The sequence below is a fragment of the Pteropus vampyrus genome, unplaced genomic scaffold (genome assembly GCF_000151845.1).
Source record: "Pteropus vampyrus isolate Shadow unplaced genomic scaffold, Pvam_2.0 Scaffold152, whole genome shotgun sequence".
Lineage (NCBI taxonomy): Eukaryota > Metazoa > Chordata > Mammalia > Chiroptera > Pteropodidae > Pteropus > Pteropus vampyrus.
In genome coordinates this window covers 538,727-560,109 of record NW_011888933.1, presented here as the reverse complement: position 1 = coordinate 560,109, position 21,383 = coordinate 538,727, and the positions used below count along the sequence as shown (strand labels likewise).

Sequence of the window (21,383 nt, the reverse complement as noted above, 5' to 3'; positions counted from 1 at the left end):
ATTAAGCATTTATTAGTTCACAATATACTATAAATAAAAGGACAACTAGCTTGCATGAACTTCTTGTCCATATGGAGTTTATGATGTTACAGGTTTTTCTGAATTAACATATATAAGAATCCTCTTCATTTGCTTTCAAAATAATGTATTCTTATGCATATGAATAAACTTATTTGGCTATGGATTTGTTTTTTAATAGAGCATCTATAAGAGAACACTATTAGGAAAGGCTGGAGTTAAGTGATTTGACCAAAAGCTCAAAGACAGCAGTGCAATCATTGTTTACACCCTATATATTTGTACTTAAAAACTAATATTTGAATTGCATTATAATGACTGATCATGTGTTTCAGCTCTCTCACTAAACTGTAGCTCCTTGAAAATGGAGTGCTATGCTTGCTTATATCTCTCATATCACATAGCATCCAACCCTGCCCAGTGTGACACAAATATTTGCATAAGTAAATGTGTCAATAAGTAAATTGTGCTGATTAAAAATATAATAATCATGGGAATTTAAGGCTTATATTAAGTAAAATAATTAATGTCACCATCAAAAATTCAATGTCAGTTTCATTGACTCCATTGTTAATACATTTTAGCCTATCAGAGTAAGCCTTACTATAAACTACATAAACCTTTTCCCATTTGACACATGTGGCAGTATGTGTTCAGGTCAATATATTATTAATAAAGATAAGCATCAGTCACAATACATAAGCAGATTTACAGAAGTATGATATAAAATGAAGAAAATTCACTTATTAAGCACCTATTATATGCCAATTTTTCTGTTATGCTTTAAACATACATTATCTTATATAATCCTTAGAGAACTGGGAAATATGTGTTGTTATTCCCATTTTAAAGATGAGAAAACTGAGACTCAGATATATTGAAACACTAACTGGTTTTTAAAATCATAGGATTCAAACACATAGTCTGGGCTCTTTCCATCAATCAGCTACCTTGAATTTTTATTTGTCTATATAAGATTAAAAACTTTTTGTAGTAATAAAATTTGAATAGTAGTATACCACATGATAGTGGTCTGATTAAAATGAACTGTTGACCTTTACAAAATCATAAGCTGTTTTTATGGAAATATTACCACCTTAGGTGATAAATGACCTTGTTATTCCTACAATTATTATCTTGTTATTACTTGTTATTGCCCTATCAATTAAGTAAGAGTGGATTTTGATATCTTCATTTTAGAACTTAAAAACAGAAGCACAGAGTTGAAGTTCACAAAGCAGTGTATTTAGAAATAACGTCATGAAGATGTCCTTAGGACTTTGCAAAATTTATGGATACCACACTAATGTCTGTAAACACAATCTGAAATTATATTTTTAGAATATTTTTCTTTTCTTTAATTGAGGTATAATTGAAGTAAAATATTGTATTAGTTTCAGGTTTACAGCATAGTTGTTTGACATCTGTGTATGTTGAGAAATGGTTTCCACAGTAAGTCTAGAGTAAGTCTAGTTATCGTCTGCCACCTTATAAAGTTAATATAATATTATTGACTATATTCCCCATGCTGTACATTATATCCCGATATGGAATATTTTTCTTAATGCAGGAATTTTATCCCGTGACCACAGAGAAAAAATATAAAGATTATTTTTGCTAATGTTTTTTATTACTGGATGTAATGCATGTTCATTAAAGAAAAAAATAATACAGAAAGGTGAGATAAATCTAAAAGGAAAGTTCCAGAACTGAAAAGTGTACCTTGTTTTAGTGTTGATTTTATTACTATTATACCAAGATTCACTGGCATTTTATTTGTTGAAAAAAAGTCTTTTGAAATTACTTACTACATTTTGTTGGTACAGCCTACTTATTGTAGTTCCTGTTCATATACAATAAAAAAATGAATTTTGAAATTTGAGGCCAAAATGTCATAATTCTCTGTTAAATTTGACTTTTAGCAATGCCAGCATTTGAGGTAATCTTTTGAAAAATTTTCAAGTCATGTCAGCTATTTTTTTGCCTTGAGAGAGTACACACCATTTATTTTTAACTTTTTTTTTTTTTTTTTTTATCGTGGGGAAGATTAATAAAATGCATGGAGTCTGGAAAGGTGGGTGACAGCTGGGAGAGATTTTCACAGGGGCTCACAGCCCTTCCGGAAGATCGATTATGCAGCATTCTCTGCCAATCCCCTTAGCTTTACCCAGGTTATCATCCCATCAGGAAACTTGGTGCTCATTGTGTTTCTGAGACCTCATTGTGTTTCTGAAAACTTAGATGACCTTAGGGCATTCTTTTCATTTCCTGAAGTTTGATTCTCTTTTACAAATATAAGAATAAGGACCCTTACACCCTGTAATCCTCCCAAGTATGATATGAAGAAAAATTCATTTGCATTTGAGAAAAAAGTGATTTTAACTCTTGTGGGTGTCATTTATGTTGATTGTTAAAACAATAAACGCCCCTGAGTGCAGCAGGTCTTCTAACAGTGAACATTTACTGATATGTGGTCAGTAGTTTACAGTTCCAGGAAGTTGAAGTATTTTCTTTAATGCATCATTATACTGAATCTTATCTTTTTAGTAAATTTACTTGGGAACAAATTACTGCAAGTCAGGAAATGCTGCCTTTTTAGCAGCTTGGCCTTCTTGAGTTCAGATAGCTAGAAAATAATGCCTTCTTGATAATTTAAATGTTCCTTGTCATCTATTATTGAAGAACAATTTCTTGGGGAAAAAAACTTAAGTCTTCTAGCTCTTTTCCCAAAAGGCACAATGAAACTGGCAGATGGAAACACTATAGCAATTGTGCAGCGCAACTGTGACCGTGACACACACACAACAGAAGTTGGTAATTGGCTTCCTCATTACAGACAAGGAGAGGCCTGTTGACTTTCTCTAACTGCTAAAGAGTGTATATAGTTACTCTGCTGTGGCACTAGGTCCATCCAATGCTGAGTGCTCTCAGAAATGGCAAGGTACCTACTGTATGAGCTAGTTCTGCCTGTCTTCTTGTGAGTAACATGGGGCAGCGTTTCAGTGTCGCCTGGCTGCTGTCAAATCTTATTTCCTTTTCTGCTTACTGGTTGATGATGTATGTATCAACAGGAATTCTATCAGTGGTGTATTGTAAATAATTTTGTGCCTCATGCAAACAAGATTTAATCAATTCATTAGGCATGAATTATAGAACCCCACCTTCTGAAACTTCTTTTATTATTATTATTATGTCAAAAGTTTAGAAATGAAGCCCATGTTATTATCTGGGCACATTTCATTGCAGGAGACTATCAAAAAATCGGTCATTTGTTTTGTTTTGTCTCTTGATTGTTTTCTTTCTTACATGACATTTAACACTCTGGCAAGCTAACAATTGAGAATAGCCCAAAGATTACCTTTCATTGGGAAGCAGGTATCATGCCTGAGAGCCAGCTAAATCTGGATTATCAGACGTATCTTAATTTATGGGATTAAGCAAGACTATGTGGAAGAACTTAAAGTTTCACAAATGTGAGATATTAGTTTTAGTGTTGGCACCAATTCTGCTACTAAAATCCCACACTAGTTCCCAAATTGCACATTTTGTGCCTTTTCAGAATTCACATGAATGTATTACTTTTGCATTTTTTAACTCAAGGACAGTGGTAGGTCAGGGATCTGCCAATTGAAATGTTCCTCTTTGAAAGGGCTTTCTTGCTTTGATAAATATAATTTCAGCTTCTACTTCTTTCTTGCTGAAACTGGAGTAGGAGAAAGCTCCCAATTACCATTCATTCACTCACCTCTTACCGTGCTTTCTTTTCCTCCTAGCAGTCATCACTCTCCTATGTATTTGTGTTCCAATAAAGGAATGCAAGCCCCAAAAGGGCAGGAACTTTGTTGATAACTTACTGGCCACCATTATCTTCCAGTCTCTAGAAAAGTGCTTGCCATGAAGCAGGTATTCAAAACTCACTAGTTAAAGGAGTGAATAACTAACTCCCAAGTGTACTCCTATTACTTGGAAAAACATTTTTAAAGTAAAATAATGATGAAGCTGTGTCTGGGATTATAATCAGGCCATAAACATTCCATTTAGCTATGCAGCAGTACTTTAGTTATACTGTTTAAATAAATGAGATTAGGAATTTAACCCAAACTTGTAATATTTCCCTTATAGATTTAAATAAGTGGCTAAAAAAAGGTACATATAGTATGCCTATATGAGAATTATAAAGAAAAGAAGTAGTTAATTTAAGCTACTTTCATTCCACCGTAATACTTTTTAGTCCAGTGCTGCTTTGGGGAAAATTACAGCTTTAACCCTTGATTAGTGTAATTGAAGGATGATGGAGTCTGAGAAAGTACTTAATATTCAACATGTGGTAATAGTAGATGTTTCTTACATTAATGCTTTTAGACTTACAGGAAACCCTACCTTTTGCCGCAGCTACATTTGTTCCAGACATAGGATTTCTCATTGTTATATATAAATTCTGATTTTTTTTTTTTGGTCCCTTATATGTAACATGAAATGCAACAAGAATATTAAAAATAGATGCAATGTTCTTTGTAATAAATAGTTCTAAAGTCGATCCTTTTATACCTCTTTTGGGAATTTGCAATTTTTTATTAAATTATACTGGAAATGAGTTACAACAACAACATATGTAGGAGTTAAAGACACCTGGATTCACACTGAAGAAAGCCTCTGACTCAAAGAAGTTGGTCCAAAAATGTGTGGAATGCTCCAATTTGGCTTGTTGGTGCCTTACCAGAGTTTTCAGGAAATTAGAGCTTTGGGGACCAGATTTACTTTATTGTTTAAGGATCACTTGTTGCTGTGCATTCCTTTGAAATTCAGGATTCACTGAAATGACAAAATAATCGTTAGTAGGGCTACTGAATGTGTATTTTCAGAATTGGAGAAATCTAGGTTGTGGCATTAATCTGAAAAGACATCCTGGTGTTAGACCCAAGAAACGTACTGCCTGCTCTGTGAGTGCCTCATGTATATCCCACACCATTTCAAATCTCAGTTGTAAATCCAAGTATTCATGAGATGGTGCTCTATTAAAGATTTTGAACAGATAATAATGCATTCCATAGAAAACCTCAAATTTTAAAGACTAATAATTTGAGTGAGCAGATATGTTTTCATACTGCAAAAAAATAAGCTTATTGGCTTTTGCAGATTCCATCATCACTCAACTATACTACCTTATCAAAATAAATAGTGTTATTTTGATATACTGTAGCTTTCAAATAACACACATCCTACTGCTGTGTTTTATCATAGACCTTGAGTAAGTTAACTTCTTAAACTATTTATATGCCTAACATCAATAGAGTAAAAACTACAAAGAAAGAAGAAAGAACCTGAGATGAGACTATGAAGTACTCTTTTGCCTTAGACCTTTGAGGTAGTGTCAGCAAAAAGTTTCTTAAAAAACAAATACTACCATCTTCCAAAATTTTTGTCCCACTGTAAATACTGAGAGAAAGAACTAAGGGAGACCGGACTCTTTTCAAAAAATTTGACATTTGTTTTCTTAAAGTTTTTTTAAAGCATGCTTCCCTGTATTGATTCTGTCTGAATTTAAATGGAATGTGAGAATTCCTTAAGGAATTACACAATGAGGAAAAACCATCAGCGTCCTAACTTAAAAACAAAATATGAAAACCTATATACAGTTGATCCTTGACACTGCAGAGGTTAGTAGTGCCAACCCCTCCCACAGTCAAATATCTGCATATAATTTTGAATCCCCCAAAACTTAACTACTAATAGCCTACTACTGACTGGAAACTTTACCGATGACATAGTCGATTAACAAAATATATGTTAATTGATTATGCTAAGAAAAGCTCGAGGAAAGAAAATGTTATTAGGAAAACCATAAGGAAGATACATTTACCGTACTGTATGTATTTATTGCAAAAAATCCTCACATAAGTGAACCTGTGCAGGTCAAACTTGTGTTGTTCAAACTGAGTACTTGGGTTTCCTCTCACATCCCAAAGACGTGCACATTAGGTGAATTGTTTCTTAATTGTCCCACTTCGAATGATTGTGTGTGTGAGTGTGCCCTTCAATGGGAGGCGTCTTGTCCAGGGTGGGTGGGATCCCACCTCATTCCCTGAGCTGCCAGGATATGCTCCAGCCACCCCTGACCCTGACCTGGAATCAGTGGGTTGGAAAATCATTCTCTTACTTGTTTTTATTCATCTTTCTTAAATGTATGTATAGTTCACATTTATTTCAGTGCTTAATATTAGAAGTGTTTTGAGTTTTTATTTGGAAGTTGGTGATGTTTTTGTGAGACCAGAAACATGCCCTGGGCACTTAACTCTTTGCTTGTATCAGTTAGCCTGTGCTATGCTTCCCAGAACCTACTGACGACATTAGGTGAAGACTCACTGTGCTATAGTTTTTGTAAAACAAATTTCATGACGGATGCATTTGAAAGTTATTCACTTTCAATGTGTACTTATTATTATTTCTAGTTCCTGCACCACTTGGTCTTTTTTTTCCCCCTGTGTTGTGACAGTAGATGGATGAATTAGATATAATTTCCCAGCAGGGAACTGGTCCTCTTTAGCCTTAATCTCTATTTCCAGCCATTGTTACAGCAGCTACAGCAAACATGTCAGAGTACAGAACATTCCATTAAGAGGCATACCTTGTGTCTAGCTTCCTATGATGTTGTTTTATATGAATAATACAAAGTCTAGAGGTGAAATTAGTTGGAGTGCCCATGATTCATCCTCTTTTTCTGGAGGCTGACTCATTTCACATTTATATATCCCTGACTTCATGCCATATACCACATTAAGTGCTTGCGATACAAACATGGATTTGCCGGGTCACTGACCCAGACCAGGCCACAGTCTGGGCAGACAGGATATGGCACTCATTAAGAACAATATGGGCTTATACACAGCCAGGACTCTATTAATGTGATAGCTGTCTATCAAGGCAAAGTGTGATTAAGTACACAATAAGGTGGACTGGCTAGACAACCTAATTCGATGATTTGGAACATACACATACACTTCAGATTCTATATTGATAGATTTTAGCCTAAGTATATTACCACAGTTTTCATTCCTTTTTTTATTTGTTTTAATTTTAAGTAAGATTTTACTCTTTTGCATATCACATAAAGTCATACCCTCCGCGGATAGGTTCATTGTCTGATGAATACTTTCCCTTGATTATCCTGCAGGAAACTCAAGCTTACTGTGTCAAAAAAGCCTGTCATCCTCCACTCTTGCTCAACCACCTGATCCTCCTTCAGCCTTCTCTGTTTCTAAGAATGACATCATCTTTCTGGGAGACTGTCTCAACTGCTCCCAGAATTCTCCCAGCTCCTTTTTTTTTTTTTTTTTGGCCTTGTGCCTTTCATATCCATCCAATCCTTAATTCCCATAGATTAGCTACACTGCTATAGACTGACTTGTGCCCCTCGAAATTCACATGTTGGAGCCCTAACCCCAAGTGTGACTGTATTTAGAGATAAGGCTTTTAGGAGGTAATGTTAAAAAAGGTCACAAAGGTGGGGCCCTAATTTGACAGTGTGAGGATACAACGAGAAGTTGACTGTCTACAAGCCAGGAAGGGAGGGCTCTCACCAGAACCAGGTCAAGCTGGCGCCCTGACCTTGGAGTTCCAGCCTCCACACTGTGAGAAAATACATTTCTATTATTTGAGTCACCCAGTCTATGGTATTTTGTTTTGGCATCCTGGACTAAGGCACTCTCCAGTGCAGTAATTGGAGCTCTTTTCCTCCTTCGTATTGATGCTGTCTCTACCTGAGTTGACTCTTCATTACCATTTACATGGACTTCTGAAGGAGCAGGTCTGTTCCCCTTTAATCTCATCTCTGATCCAATCTACAAAATGTTGCCAGATTAAATGTCCTAATTAAGCAATTGTTGAATATAAAACCTTCAGTGGTTCACTTTAGCATACAAAATTAAACATATCCAATTATATAGCCTCCTCAGCTTGTCATTCAAGGTCATTACTCACTGTACAGACCCAACCAAGCCTTTCACCCAATTATCGCTCTTCTTGTGTGTTACACTCTAGCCAGGTAGGACTGCAGTTTTTCTGAACATCTCCTGGGTTTTACTTATTTAGTTACTTTGTTTCTGCTAAGTTCATTGTCTGAGTTGGTCTTCTTCCCATTCCATCTCCAGTTATCAAAACTCTTTGCCTCCTTTAAGGCCCAACTCAAGTGCACCTTCTGTGAATCCTTATCTATATAATGGGATTTTGTTCTTTTTCTTCTTTGATCTCTCATAGCTTTTTGCTGGTATTTCTTTGTGGCAGCAGGCTTGTCTGCTTTGTGTCATGGCCTTTTGTCTTTTGTCTTTTTATAACCACCTCTTTCCCACTGGATTCTAAGTGAGCTTTTTGATGGCAAAGAACTTTGGATCCCTGCCATATTAAACAATGCTATTAAAAAAAAAAAAAAACCTATATTTTAAAATTATAAAGATTATAAAAAAGTAAGAAATGCTTAAATTCTATTTAAAAAATAGAATTGATTTTTATTTGCCCTGCAACTGCAATATTTCCTACATTTGTATCTGTAACTTAAAACTCAAACAGTAACAGTTTCTGTAAATTGAGACTCAGGTGTAACTTTAAGAAGGGAGAAGCACAGGAGGTGTGAAAAGTGGCTTTTCATGACAATTGACCTTGAAAATCTAATAGCTGAAATGTCTGATATTTTCCATTTTTCTTCTTTGTGAGATGTAATCAGGCATACTTCAGCTTCATATAAGGTTTATAATTTGATCTTATATCACAATATGATTTATAATATGGAGATAAGAGGTCATTTCTCATTGGAAAAAGAGGGAAAAAAGGCTTTAGTAATTAACTGTCAAGATTATTTCTTGACATTTTCCCTTTCTGGTGTGAAGAAAGAAACTCAGAGGATGAAGCGGTGTTTTTAATATGCTGATAAGTTAAACTGCATGGAAGCAGATACTGAATTCTATTGATAAGAATTTCATGTGAGTTGTGCTTCTTAGGCCATTGTTTAGCAAGACAGAACACAAGAAGTCTTGACCTGTGTGTTTGAAATGGCAGATGTTCACCGTGAGGCTTGAGCCTTAGGGCAACATACATCTTCACTATTCTGTGCCTATTTGTTCAATAACTGGGTTGGGTGAGGAAAAAAAAAGAAAAGAAAAAGAGGTCCAGGGAGTTATTTACAAAGCAGCTGCTCTTGGTGCTGCAAATGGAAGTGCTCTCCTTAAGATATGAAAGGCAAACAAACAAAACATCCAGAGAGCTTGAGTTTACCAGGTAAAAAATGAACAACACTTTTCCTCCCTCAGAAATTTGTTTTTGTTAAATATTTTCTATGAAAGTCAGATGGGGCAAGGATGGAATTTTTTTTTTATTTCTGCCAAAAGGGGAATTTTCAGAAAAGTACACTATACCCCTTCATTTAACAGATATTTATTGATACTCTTCAGTGTGCTAAACACCTTGCTAAGCCTGTGGGTTCAAATACAAGGTTCACATAGCTAAAACAGCATTAGTATTTTAAATAAAGTCTGTATTTAACTCATGCTGTTTTGAAAAAAGATAAACTAGACGTGTTTGGAGATGGGGCTAGCTTGGGGCACAATGATGGGGAGGGACAAGTTGGAATGTTCCCCAGTCACATTATGGAACACATATAGCAGCCAGATTCATGTATCATAAAGCCTGACTTTTGAAAAACTACAAGAGTTTTTTTTTGTTTTCGCTATGAAAGCAAATATTTGAAAGTACATGTAGAAAAGATGAAATCCAATCTACTTAAGAGAATATTAAAAATATCAGGATATTGATCTAATATGCCAAAGAGCTCTACAAAGAATGGCTGTGGTCAAATGGTAAATTATGGCATAAAACTGCACTTGAACAAATATGCATTTCTGTATCTCTCAGTGGCTCCAGGCAACTAGGTAGCCACCTTTTCTTAGGGAATGATGACTGATAATATGGTTTACATGGACCGAGGGGAAGCAGAGTTTGCACCCAAAAATATGCCTTTTGGGATATTGATTATTTTAAGCTGATTATTTTGAAGAAACAGAAGACTCAGAACCTTTGCCTTCCCTGCCCTCCTCCCCGCTGCCCTTTCTACCTAAAGGAATTCAGATAGAAAAAAAAAAACCTGATTAAAGGAAGGGAGCTATCACCTTAGCATAGTATAAACTAAACATGGCAGACAGGGCTAAACTAGTAAAGTCTGTTTGTTAGATTTTATAGTCTGTGTCCCATTGTTCTGATGGCCCCGCAAGAATTTGTTTACTGAATGTTTGGTCTTTCTCATCTACCTGTGAATATTCCCTTTGAAATTCCAGAGTACTGCCTCCCTCTCCTTAGTCCAAAATGGCATATAAGCCTCAACTGCCCTTGGGTGTCCGTGAGTCCCATATTCTTAGGGAACCCCTGTACGTGCATGTATAATAAATTTGGTCATTTACTCTTGTTAATCTGTCTCATATTAGTTGATTATTAGTTCAGCCAGAAGAACTTAGAAGAGTAGAAGGAAAATAATTTTTTTCAACTCCCAGAGTACACATATGCAGAGTACCAAGTACTTGTTCTTTGTCTTTCACCCCCTAGCATCCATGTGTACTCTTTTAGTGACCTCTTGCACACACAGTAGCACACTTGCACATGCACATGTACATGCACACATAATCATACATACACAGTGACTCAGTGTGTTGAAGAACTGTCCTTCCTACTCTCCCATTTTTTCCCCTCTTATTTTAGGAAAATATTTTTCTTCCTCTCCTTTTCCTTCTCTCTCTCTTACTAGTGTTTTATTATTATTATTTATAAATCTCTCCTGCTTTCTCTCCTCTTTAAATCTGTGGAACAAAAACAAAACAAAACAAATATGCTTAATAGAGAGTGTCCCAAACTTTTTCAGTCTATGGCATTCTGAGTACTTTTGTAATTTTTTTCATGGTGCCCCTAGGCCAAAGAAGTACCTCACAGTTCCATTTAATTAGCATAATAAGTATTTATTTCTTAGCAATTTAGTGGCCTTTTGAAAAAAAATATCACATGCAAATTGAAAGAAAAAAATCTTTTTAAATTTATACGTAGAAACTCCGGATTACTTAGTAATGGGATGTGTGGCATGTTAGGTACTCCCCTGTCCTCAAACCTGGGAATTAGAGTGGATATTGTCATCTTCATTTCATATTTCATATTAGTTTCATGCAGTGTTTGCTTTTATATCACAAATGCCATCAAAAACCCAACTTTGCAAAATTATGGCATCATTGAAAGGAATGTATCATAATATAATGATGAAAGTATGAACCGCTTCAAGTTAGTAATTTGTGTGGTGCCTGATGGATGTTGCTGTGCTTTTTCATACATTGAAAATATTGCACCATTCTCTGAATTTACTGTGGCATCTTTGGGTACCATGGCACACAGTTTGGGAATTGTTAGCTTTATAGCAAAAAAACAATAATTGTTTCAAAGTTAAATAAAGTCAGATGTTTGAAGTGGATAGAGACATACTAAAGCCAATAATCTTGAAAGTTCCTCAAAATGCCCCCCAAATCCTTTTTTTAATCTCCACTTTTTATCCAGTTATCATTTCATTCTTGTATGGTAAAGTTCATTTTTCTTAAGCACCTGCCCTTAAGATTAAAAATGAAGAATTTTATTTTTAATCATTTTTGTTTACTACTATTCCCTACATATTATTTTCAATAAAAATTGTATATATTTCAGGTATACAACATGATGATTGGCTATACATATGCATAGTGAAATGGTTCCTACAGCCAAGCTAATTAATATGTCATCTCATTGGAATATATAGATATTGTTTTAGACTATTCTTTTCATCAAATAATTACCTTTGTTGGTTAATTTAGCTTTTGGACTTAACCCAGGAGTTTAATAATGAACCATTTCTAACAATGTCATGTGGAATATATTCTAACTTCCAATCTAGTTAACTTACAAACATATTTCTAAAACCTAAATTGTTTTTTTAATTGGCAATTTAGCTATAGATGCGCCCTGTAGCAACTCAAGAATCTCACTCTATGTCATTTTATAGTTATTTTCTTTACTAACTGTCCAAAAACTGGGTTGACTTTTGGCACAGATGTTTTGGGTTTGCTTTTGTCCTGAGTTTACTTTTTTTATTACTTCCATTTGACAGTGTGCTTCACATCATAATTTAGTGGCAAGCCTTAGGTATAAGAAAGCAATGAGAAGATTGATAGGTTGCCATTGGAATTGTCTTAACTGACTTTTTTTTGCCTTTAAACAGATTATTGATTCTGGACTACAAAAGCTACAGACTATCTAAGGATGTTAATTCTGTTTAAGAATCCAAATGCATCAGTTTTATTATTTTTAATTAAACATCTTTCAAGAGAAATGGTAGTTTATTGAGTAAAGAATTTGTTTAAAATTTTTTTGGTTGATGTTTTAGATTATGAGAATTGTTTCACTTGAAATAAATAGAAACTGCTGAAAACAAAAATAAGACCTAATTTGGGCACCTAATACATGTTTTTAAATGAAACCTAGAAAATAATTTTAGGTTTAAAGTTTGATAACAACATAACTCCCTTTGTTGTATATCAATGTTTGTCAGCCAGTAAATTTTATGGTACAAGGAACCAAGCAACTTAATTTCATCTTCCTCTAAGTAAAATAAAAGACTAACTCGTTCAATTGATTTAATTTATGGGATGTTTTTCTGTTTATCTTTCAGACTTTATCGATCCGATCCAGGGTATCTTGTGACTGCTGGCTGGAATTAAGGTTGGTGGTGGTGTGTTTTTATATTGATGTTGAAATAAAATGGAGGCATCTTGGGCCTTCATACAGCTGGGTCAGAGCACTCTTGCAGAGTTGGAAAGCTGAATTTAGTGAGAACTGGATACATGTCAGACTTGGGGCACTTACAAACTAGTTTTCCTGAGCAGCATTTGTTTTCGGAATTAGTACAATTTCTTTGATTATCGAGTGTTTCATATTTACCTGTCTTACTAGCTGAATTTTGATTAAATAATAAGATCCAATTCCAATTTGCTCATTTAATAAACACATGTATCAAAGGAATGACTTCTTGTTAATGCTAGTATGCATATTAAAGAATGGTCAGCTTTCTGAATTGGCTGGAAAACACTTTTGAAATTGGTAGCCTCATTTCCTAAGGATGGTAGAGTTGGAAAATAGCTTATCAATGGCAAATTTCACTTAATTAGCAGAGTTTTAAGATGTCATATCTTTTGTTGTGTTTTCTTGTTAATTGGTTTTTATGGGCGACTCAAAGCTTAACTGAGTTTAGTGTAATAACAGAGTCTTAGAGGGCACTCACCACAATAGGCTTGGAATTTCATTTGTCCTTTCTATTTTCTTCTCTAGAATATTCAGATTTTTAAACAAAAGAAACATCTATACCCTGAATGAAAGGAGGACTTTGTTACTTATAAAAGAACAAAATGCCAGGTGTTGCTCAACTTTTTGTATGGGCTTTTGATTAATAATTAACAGAGGAAAACATTGTCTTTTCGTTTATACTTAGATTAATCAGGAATTTAGCCTTCAAAGCCCTATTTACTCTTCAGTTTGCAGTGTCTAACACATTGCTGGCACACAGTAAATATGCACCTTTTCTGGCTTCCATTCTGACCTTACTCTTCCCTGGCACACAGTAAATATGCACCTTTTCTGGCTTCCATTCTGACCTCCCTCTTCCCTCTTCCCTCTTCTCTCTCTCTCTCTCTCTCTCTCTCTCTCCTTACACACACAGCTACTATTGTTTCTTTTTTTCATATACGAATTGTGTTTTCCTATCGTTGAAATCTGTATGGATTGTAGTAAATATAACATGTTGGAATTATGCCTACTGATAATTAGTAACAATAAGAACAAAAAGTAGGAAGTATACACCAGTGATATTTAAAGTCTCTATTTGTAACCTTTATTATTTATTATGTGTTCATATAGTTTGGCATTGAAATTATTGAAGACACTTAGCCTGGCTTCCTTTTATATTCACTCTTCAGTATTTTATATGTAAACTTGTACACATTTAAACACGGAATTTCTTATAAGACTTTTTAAACTTTTTGCTCTTTTTTCCTTGCTAGCCCCTACTCATCTGCCAAGCAGAAATTACAAGTAGAATGAGATTTTTTAGCAAAGTATAAATCTTTGAATCAGAAATATTTTCAATGCACAGGGTTACGTTTGGATAATTTATCATTTTAATTACAAGTAAATTGTATTTTGTCTTCTTCCCGTTTGGATTTTGTTTTATGGTTGGTATGGTCAACATGGCAACTTAAAGTCTCATCTCATTTTGGTCGCTTTTAAGAAGGAAAAAAAAAAACTAAAAAGAAACATGTAAAAAGAAAAAAAAAATTGTTAAATTTAAAAAAATAACAAAACTTTTCTTAATCTGATTCTCCGCCCATCTCTTATATGGAGTTTCTTTTGTGTGGGTGTGAACATAATTTAAATGTGTTTGATCTAATCGTGCAGTTATAAGACATATATTCCAAAGTAATTACATCAATTAAAATATATACAGCGTACATAGAAAAGAAACATGTTAAAACCTCTCATGTTGCCAGGTCTTCCACTTAGATATGGTGGTTTAGCACAATTAGTATTGCTTTTCTTTCCAACTGAGAATGAAAAGATTTTAAAAGTTTTTTAATTTGGTAATTAGTTACCTAATAATATTTAGGAAAAGCAGCTACATATAGCAAGACTTTTAAAAACTGTACCAATCCACTAGAAATAGTGAGATTTGCAACACAAAATATGATATATAATGAAAATTATATGAAAGCAGAATTTACATAGGGATATATTGAATGGAGTGTCAGAAATGTCCTTGCACTTCTACACCACAAAGGAAACCATCATCAAAATGAAAAGGAAACCTACTAAATTAGAGAAAATATTGGCAAATCATGTATCTGATAAAGGGTTAATATCCAAAATATATGAAGAACTCATATAACTCAACAGCAAAAACAAAACAAAAAAAACAAAAACACCTAAATAATCTGATTAAAAAATAGGCAGCAGATCTGAATAGACATTTTTCCAAAGAGAGACATGCTGATGGCCAACAGGTCCATGAAAAGATGCTCATTACTAATCATCAGACAGATGCAAATCAAAACTGCTGTGAGGTATCATCTCACACCGGCTAGAATGGCTGTTAATCAAAAGACAAGAAGTAATAAGTATTGGTGAGGTCGTGGAGAAAAGAGAACAACCCTTGTGCAGTGCTGGTAGGACTATAAACTGGTGCAGCCACTGTGGAAAACAGTGTGGTGGTTCCTCAAAAAACTAAAAATAAAACTACTATATGACCAGCAATTTCACTTCTGGATATAGTTAATAATACTGTATGACATATTTGAAAGTTGCTAAGAGAGTAGATCTTAAAAGTTCTCATCATAGGAAAAAAGTTCTGCAACTGTATATGGTGACAGATATTAACTAGACTTACAGTGGTGATCATTTTGCAATATATACAAATGTCAAATCATGTTGTAAACTTGAAACTAATGTAATGTTCTCGAATTCTGATGGCTTTTATGCTTCCAGACTGCTGAGCTGCTTGTAGTCAAGCTCTCTGATTTTACCTGTAAAATGGAAACAGAAATAACATATTTCATTTAAAGACTAAATGAGATAATGTATAGTTATGAATCTTAAATAGGGAGCATTTCAACTCACTTTTAAAATCTATACGAAAGATCTTTTCTTTTCCTAGTTTTTACATGAGTAATAAATTCTTGGATTTTTCTTAATACAGGGAATAAAACTAATGAAGATTTTAATATTATTGTCATGAAATAAAATATATAAATGAAAGAAGCCAGAAGTGTGTATATGTATTATACGTATAATACATATATATAGTATTTTAAACTGACAAGAAAGTAATTTATGTTCTGCTGAGTGATATTTTATCTTTTATTAAAGATATTGTTAACAAACTAAGCAGCATGTTGCAAAATTAAGCAAACTTTCACTTTTTAAAAAAATGTAGACAATGCTAATGCTCTAATATAATCAGGAGTGGGAAGAGAAGATACTCATGTCTTACTAAGCTTCGGTGCTTTAAGTTTGCCAGAATCAAGACAGACAAGTCTCTGACAAGCCACACAGTCAGCCTTCAGTACCACCTCAGGCAGAAGATCTGTTTCCCTTCTAACCTGCTTGATGTTGCTTCACATAGAGTGTCAGAAATGTCCTTGCACTTCTACACCACAAAGGAAACCATCATCAAAATGAAAAGGAAACCTACTAAATTAGAGAAAATATTGGCAAATCATGTATCTGATAAGGGGTTAATATCCAAAATATATGAAGAACTCATATAACTCAACAGCAAAAACAAAACAAAAAAACAAAAACACCTAAATAATCTGATTAAAAAATAGGCAGCGGATCTGAATAGACATTTTTCCAAAGAGAGACATGCTGATGGCCAACAGGTCCATGAAAAGATGCTCATTACTAATCATCGGACAGACGCAAATCAAAACTGCTGTGAGGTATCACCTCACACCAGCTAGAATGGCTGTTAATCAAAAGACAAGAAGTAATAAGTATTGGTGAGGTCGTGGAGAAAAGAGAACAACCCTTGTGCAGTGCTGGTAGGACTATAAACTGGTGCAGCCACTGTGGAAAACAGTGTGGTGGTTCCTCAAAAAACTAAAAATAAAACTACTATATGACCAGCAATTTCACTTCTGCATATAGTTAATAATACTGTATGACATATTTGAAAGTTGCTAAGAGAGTAGATCTTAAAAGTTCTCATCATAGGAAAAAAGTTCTGCAACTGTATATGGTGACAGATATTAACTAGACTTACAGTGGTGATCATTTTGCAATATATACAAATGTCAAATCATGTTGTAAACTTGAAACTAATGTAATGTTCTCGAATTCTGATGCCTTTTATGCTTCCAGACTGCTGAGCTGCTTGTAGTCAAGCTCTCTGATTTTACCTGTAAAATGGAAACAAAAATAACATATTTCATTTAAAGACTAAATGAGATAATGTATAGTTATGAATCTTAAATAGGGAGCATTTCAACTCACTTTTAAAATCTATACGAAAGATCTTTTCTTTTCCTAGTTTTTACATGAGTAATAAATTCTTGGATTTTTCTTAATACAGGGAATAAAACTAATGAAGATTTTAATATTATTGTCATGAAATAAAATATATAAATGAAAGAAGCCAGAAGTGTGTATATGTATTATACGTATAATACATATATATAGTATTTTAAACTGACAAGAAAGTAATTTATGTTCTGCTGAGTGATATTTTATCTTTTATTAAAGATATTGTTAACAAACTAAGCAGCATGTTGCAAAATTAAGCAAACTTTCACTTTTTAAAAAAATGTAGACAATGCTAATGCTCTAATATAATCAGGAGTGGGAAGAGAAGATACTCATGTCTTACTAAGCTTCGGTGCTTTAAGTTTGCCAGAATCAAGACAGACAAGTCTCTGACAAGCCACACAGTCAGCCTTCAGTACCACCTCAGGCAGAAGATCTGTTTCCCTTCTAACCTGCTTGATGTTGCTTCACATAGATCTCATAGCATTTATTTGTACTTCTTTATGTTATGATTATTTCTGTATGTCTCATCTCCTCTAGCAACTCATAGAATCTGGAGTCTTTACCCTTATTCCTCCTGTTGTAGTAAGGCCTTGAAGTGGACACCCAGGAAATGCTTATTGTATGAATTATAAAGATTAGAAACAACAATAAACGATTTTTACATATCTGTAAACCAAATATATAGCTATATATATGTAATAAAAACAATTATTAATCACTGTATCCTTTCCTTCGGTGATAGAAAAGTTGAGCAAAAAAGCAAGGACCTTAAACAAATCACCCAAAAGATAGTTGAAACAGTAATAAGCGTTAAGTTTTGAGGAATTTTAAAAAGTAAAGGTATGCTAAAACTGATTTTGTTAATCTACTTTATTCCTACATTTAGCATAATATAATAGTAATATACTTATGGATGAAAACATATCCAGAATTCTAATTATTGGATTGGCATGTGACAAAGTGACTTTGAGATTCTGGAAAGATTTGTAGAATGTCTCATTATTTGTTTACCATTTTAAAGAGAGATACAGGAGTGCTAGAATCACATTTCAAACTGGAAAGACCAGTTAGTACTAGAATTTGCTTTCTCTTGTACTGCTTTCTGAAACCTGAACCATCATAAATACTCATTTTCTCTTTTTTATAAAAAGTAATCTTTTCCCGTTCCAAACATTACCTACCATAAAGAAATACTCTCTTGCCATGATTTGGAACGGGAAAGGTAGGGAGGAAGTAGAAGTGGGGGTGAGAGGCAAACTTGGTAACACTTCTCAGTCTCCTCAGATGACCTAATGAAATACCTCAGGAATATATGTTTTCAGAATAGCTATTTATTTTGACAGAGCCTTGACATACTGAAGAAGTAGACTTGTTGATGCCATGCCACAGAGGACAAACAGGAAAACACAACCCACCAGAAATATCTTAAATAACAAGTAATGGATCTATTTTTTCATGTGAGAAGAAAATGTTCCGGCTGATTCTTTTTTTTTTTCTTAACTAAATGTAGTATCAAATGGCTACAAAAGGAAATTCCCTGGATGTGTTTTCATACAAACTCCGTGCTTTAGAAATCAATCCTGTAGATTTAATTCACTGATCAGCTAATTTTTATTCTTTTCCTGAATTCATCTGAAAAAAAGAGTATCATTCCAAAGAATAGCACAACTGATCTTTTTGCAGACCATTTATATCGTTAAAGAATACCATGACTCTCACTTGGGCTTATATCTTATTAGGGAAGTTTAAAGGATATAAAAACATAAAAAGGGCATTTTCTTCTTATGTAAGAAATCCATTCACTTAGATATCCTTTATTTCTTTTGTGGCCTACTTATTACAAAATAAATTTATATTATTAAAAGGGGATATGCTTTCTTGTTTCTCAGCTTCTATACTTTTACATGAGACTTATTAAGTTTCATCAGTTGTTCATCTAAGAATGCTTAGCTGAAAAAGGAATATAACATGTAATTACATATTTGCTAGGAAGATACATAGATGTGTATGCTTGTGTCGGGTAGTTTTGCCAATGAACAAAACAAGGGCTTCGCTTTGGAGCATACTTGATGGGCCATTTTTGTTAAAGAAGGCAAAATCATCTGCCTTTTCTGAACTAATTCCTTTCAGTTATTTAGCAATATTAAAAATGTTAGTTGAAAAATCATTTGTGATAAAAAACCAAAGTGAATTTGGTTTCATTCCATTTTATTCAATGTCTTATGACCATCATATGTTACTTTAGAGTCTTTGCTTTCTTTACTTTTCTTTCCACTGTTTTAACTCTAATTAGTGAAGGGCTGAATAAAAAAAAAAAAACAATTAATTCATTAACACATGCATCTATGTTTATATATCTACCCCTTTCTTTCTTTGTTTCTTTGTTTCTTTGTTTCTTTGTTTCTTTCCTTCCTTCCTTCCTTCCTTCCTTCCTTCCTTCCTTCTCTTTCTTTCTTTCTTTCTTTTTTTTCTTTCTCTCTCTCTCTTTCCTTCCTTCCTTCCTTCCTTCCTTCCTTCCTTCCTTCCTTCCTTCCTTCTCTTTCTTTTCTTTCTCTCTCTCTCCCCTCCTATCTTACCATAAATGTTGTATGTCTATCAAATAAATTTTATAGCTCGAAAATAGAACAAGTATACTAATTTTTAGAATATAAATAGATATTTGGAACTTAAATTCTATCATCCTTATTTTATGAATAGAGAAACTCAGTTGCTAAACCAGACACAATTTTTATAACAGACTATTCCTCGGTGAAATGTAATAGTTTTTAAAAATATAGAAAAGTCTTGTGGGGGATAAAAAAAAAGTAGAAAAAAACATTTATCCAAATGTAATTACTTGTTTATAATATGAGAGTATACACTATTCAGTGATGGCTTCATTTATATTAATCTTCACAACGAACTTGATATCTTTTGCCTGACAACCTTTCACCTATAGAGTTGAAATCCTTTTTCAGTCTTGTCCTTAAATCTATTGCCCCGTTTTACTGCCTTACCACAAGTAGCTCTCTAGGTACAAGGCTAAGCTATAAGACTGAGCTAGCCAACTTTTAAAAAAATCCCCATCCTGACATCATTACAGGCTTTTTAGCCAGCCGTGAGTAATATCAGCCCCGTGGAGGAGAATAAATTAAACAACAGGGATAGAAAACTTACATGTATCCATGGAGGAAAAGTAAAATTACAAGAATTTCTGAGTCTAATTGTGGTTTTTATTTTTATTTCTAAGGTTTTTTTTTCATTGTTTGAAATTTTTAGGTAAGTTTGGAAATATGGAAAACAATCGGTCAGTGTGCAGGATATTTCATTTGATGGGCAATTTTATAGATATAAACACTTTTAAATTTCATTTTAACTTTCCATTATTTCTTAGGGACTCAGAGATCTAATACAGACCATCTGGCAATAACGTCATGGGGAGACGACCTTCATCTTCAGTTTGCCCCTTGGGGTTTTCTACCTGTTTTAACTATTTGGAATTTAAGATGTAAATCTTTTACTATTAGTAGTATGTTTGAAGCATGTAGAAGCAGTCATGTAGGTTAAATGAAATTTATGACCAGAGCAAAATTGTATGTATATATTCAGGTTAAGCTATTATATAGGTGTTTCAGTGGCATGCAGTCATGTTTTCTTCTATTTCATACAAGTTCTGCTCAACGTAAAAAATATGTTGCATTTTAATAATTACTTAAGTTACCTTATAATGTCTGATGGTACTTGAATAATCAATTATAAATGTAAACCCCAGAGTAGTTACCTAAATAATGTTTATTTCCTTCTATTAAACATCATTCTACCTCTTCCCGCATACTTAGAATTCCTTTTATATTGTAGGAACTGAATACATATTTGTTAATTTTCTGATTTTCCTATATCTGGGTAATTTTAGTAGACTTTCTTGTTATCTTTATAACTGAGGTGCTCAGTTGCAGAAAGAGGATGAGACCTGGTGGCAAAGTTATTTTAACTTTGTGTTTAGAAAATACAAACACTCTTCATTATTTCATAAATATAAAGAAGATGTAAAAGTCAATTACTTCATTAATCAACAAGGTGTAGAACACTTTTAGAAATATAATTTTTTTGTCACTATAATGTATTATAAAATGCTAATGAGTGACATAAAGTGTTTGACATGTGATTTGATTTGATTTTGTTTTCCAAAAGTTTTCTCCGATGAACCATTCTCTTTGGATTGAACATCATATCTTCTCCACTTCTATGTCATGGATAACAGCTCA

The 21,383-nt window shown here is 33.7% G+C and overlaps 1 protein-coding gene across 3 annotated transcripts in view; it reads left to right on the top strand.

Annotated features, from left to right (window-relative positions):
- MAP2 (microtubule associated protein 2) overlaps positions 1 to 21,383 on the top strand; it is a 259,216-nt gene that overhangs the window by 52,120 nt on the left and 185,713 nt on the right. For 2 of the 3 annotated variants that reach the window (XM_011369630.2, XM_023536262.1), the window contains one exon: positions 12,737 to 12,786. The gene's annotated coding sequence lies outside the window, so the exon portion shown is untranslated. Of the gene's footprint in view, positions 1 to 7,720; positions 7,823 to 12,736; positions 12,787 to 21,383 lie in introns of those variants that run through there. The other variant, XM_023536263.1, reaches the window with a different exon arrangement.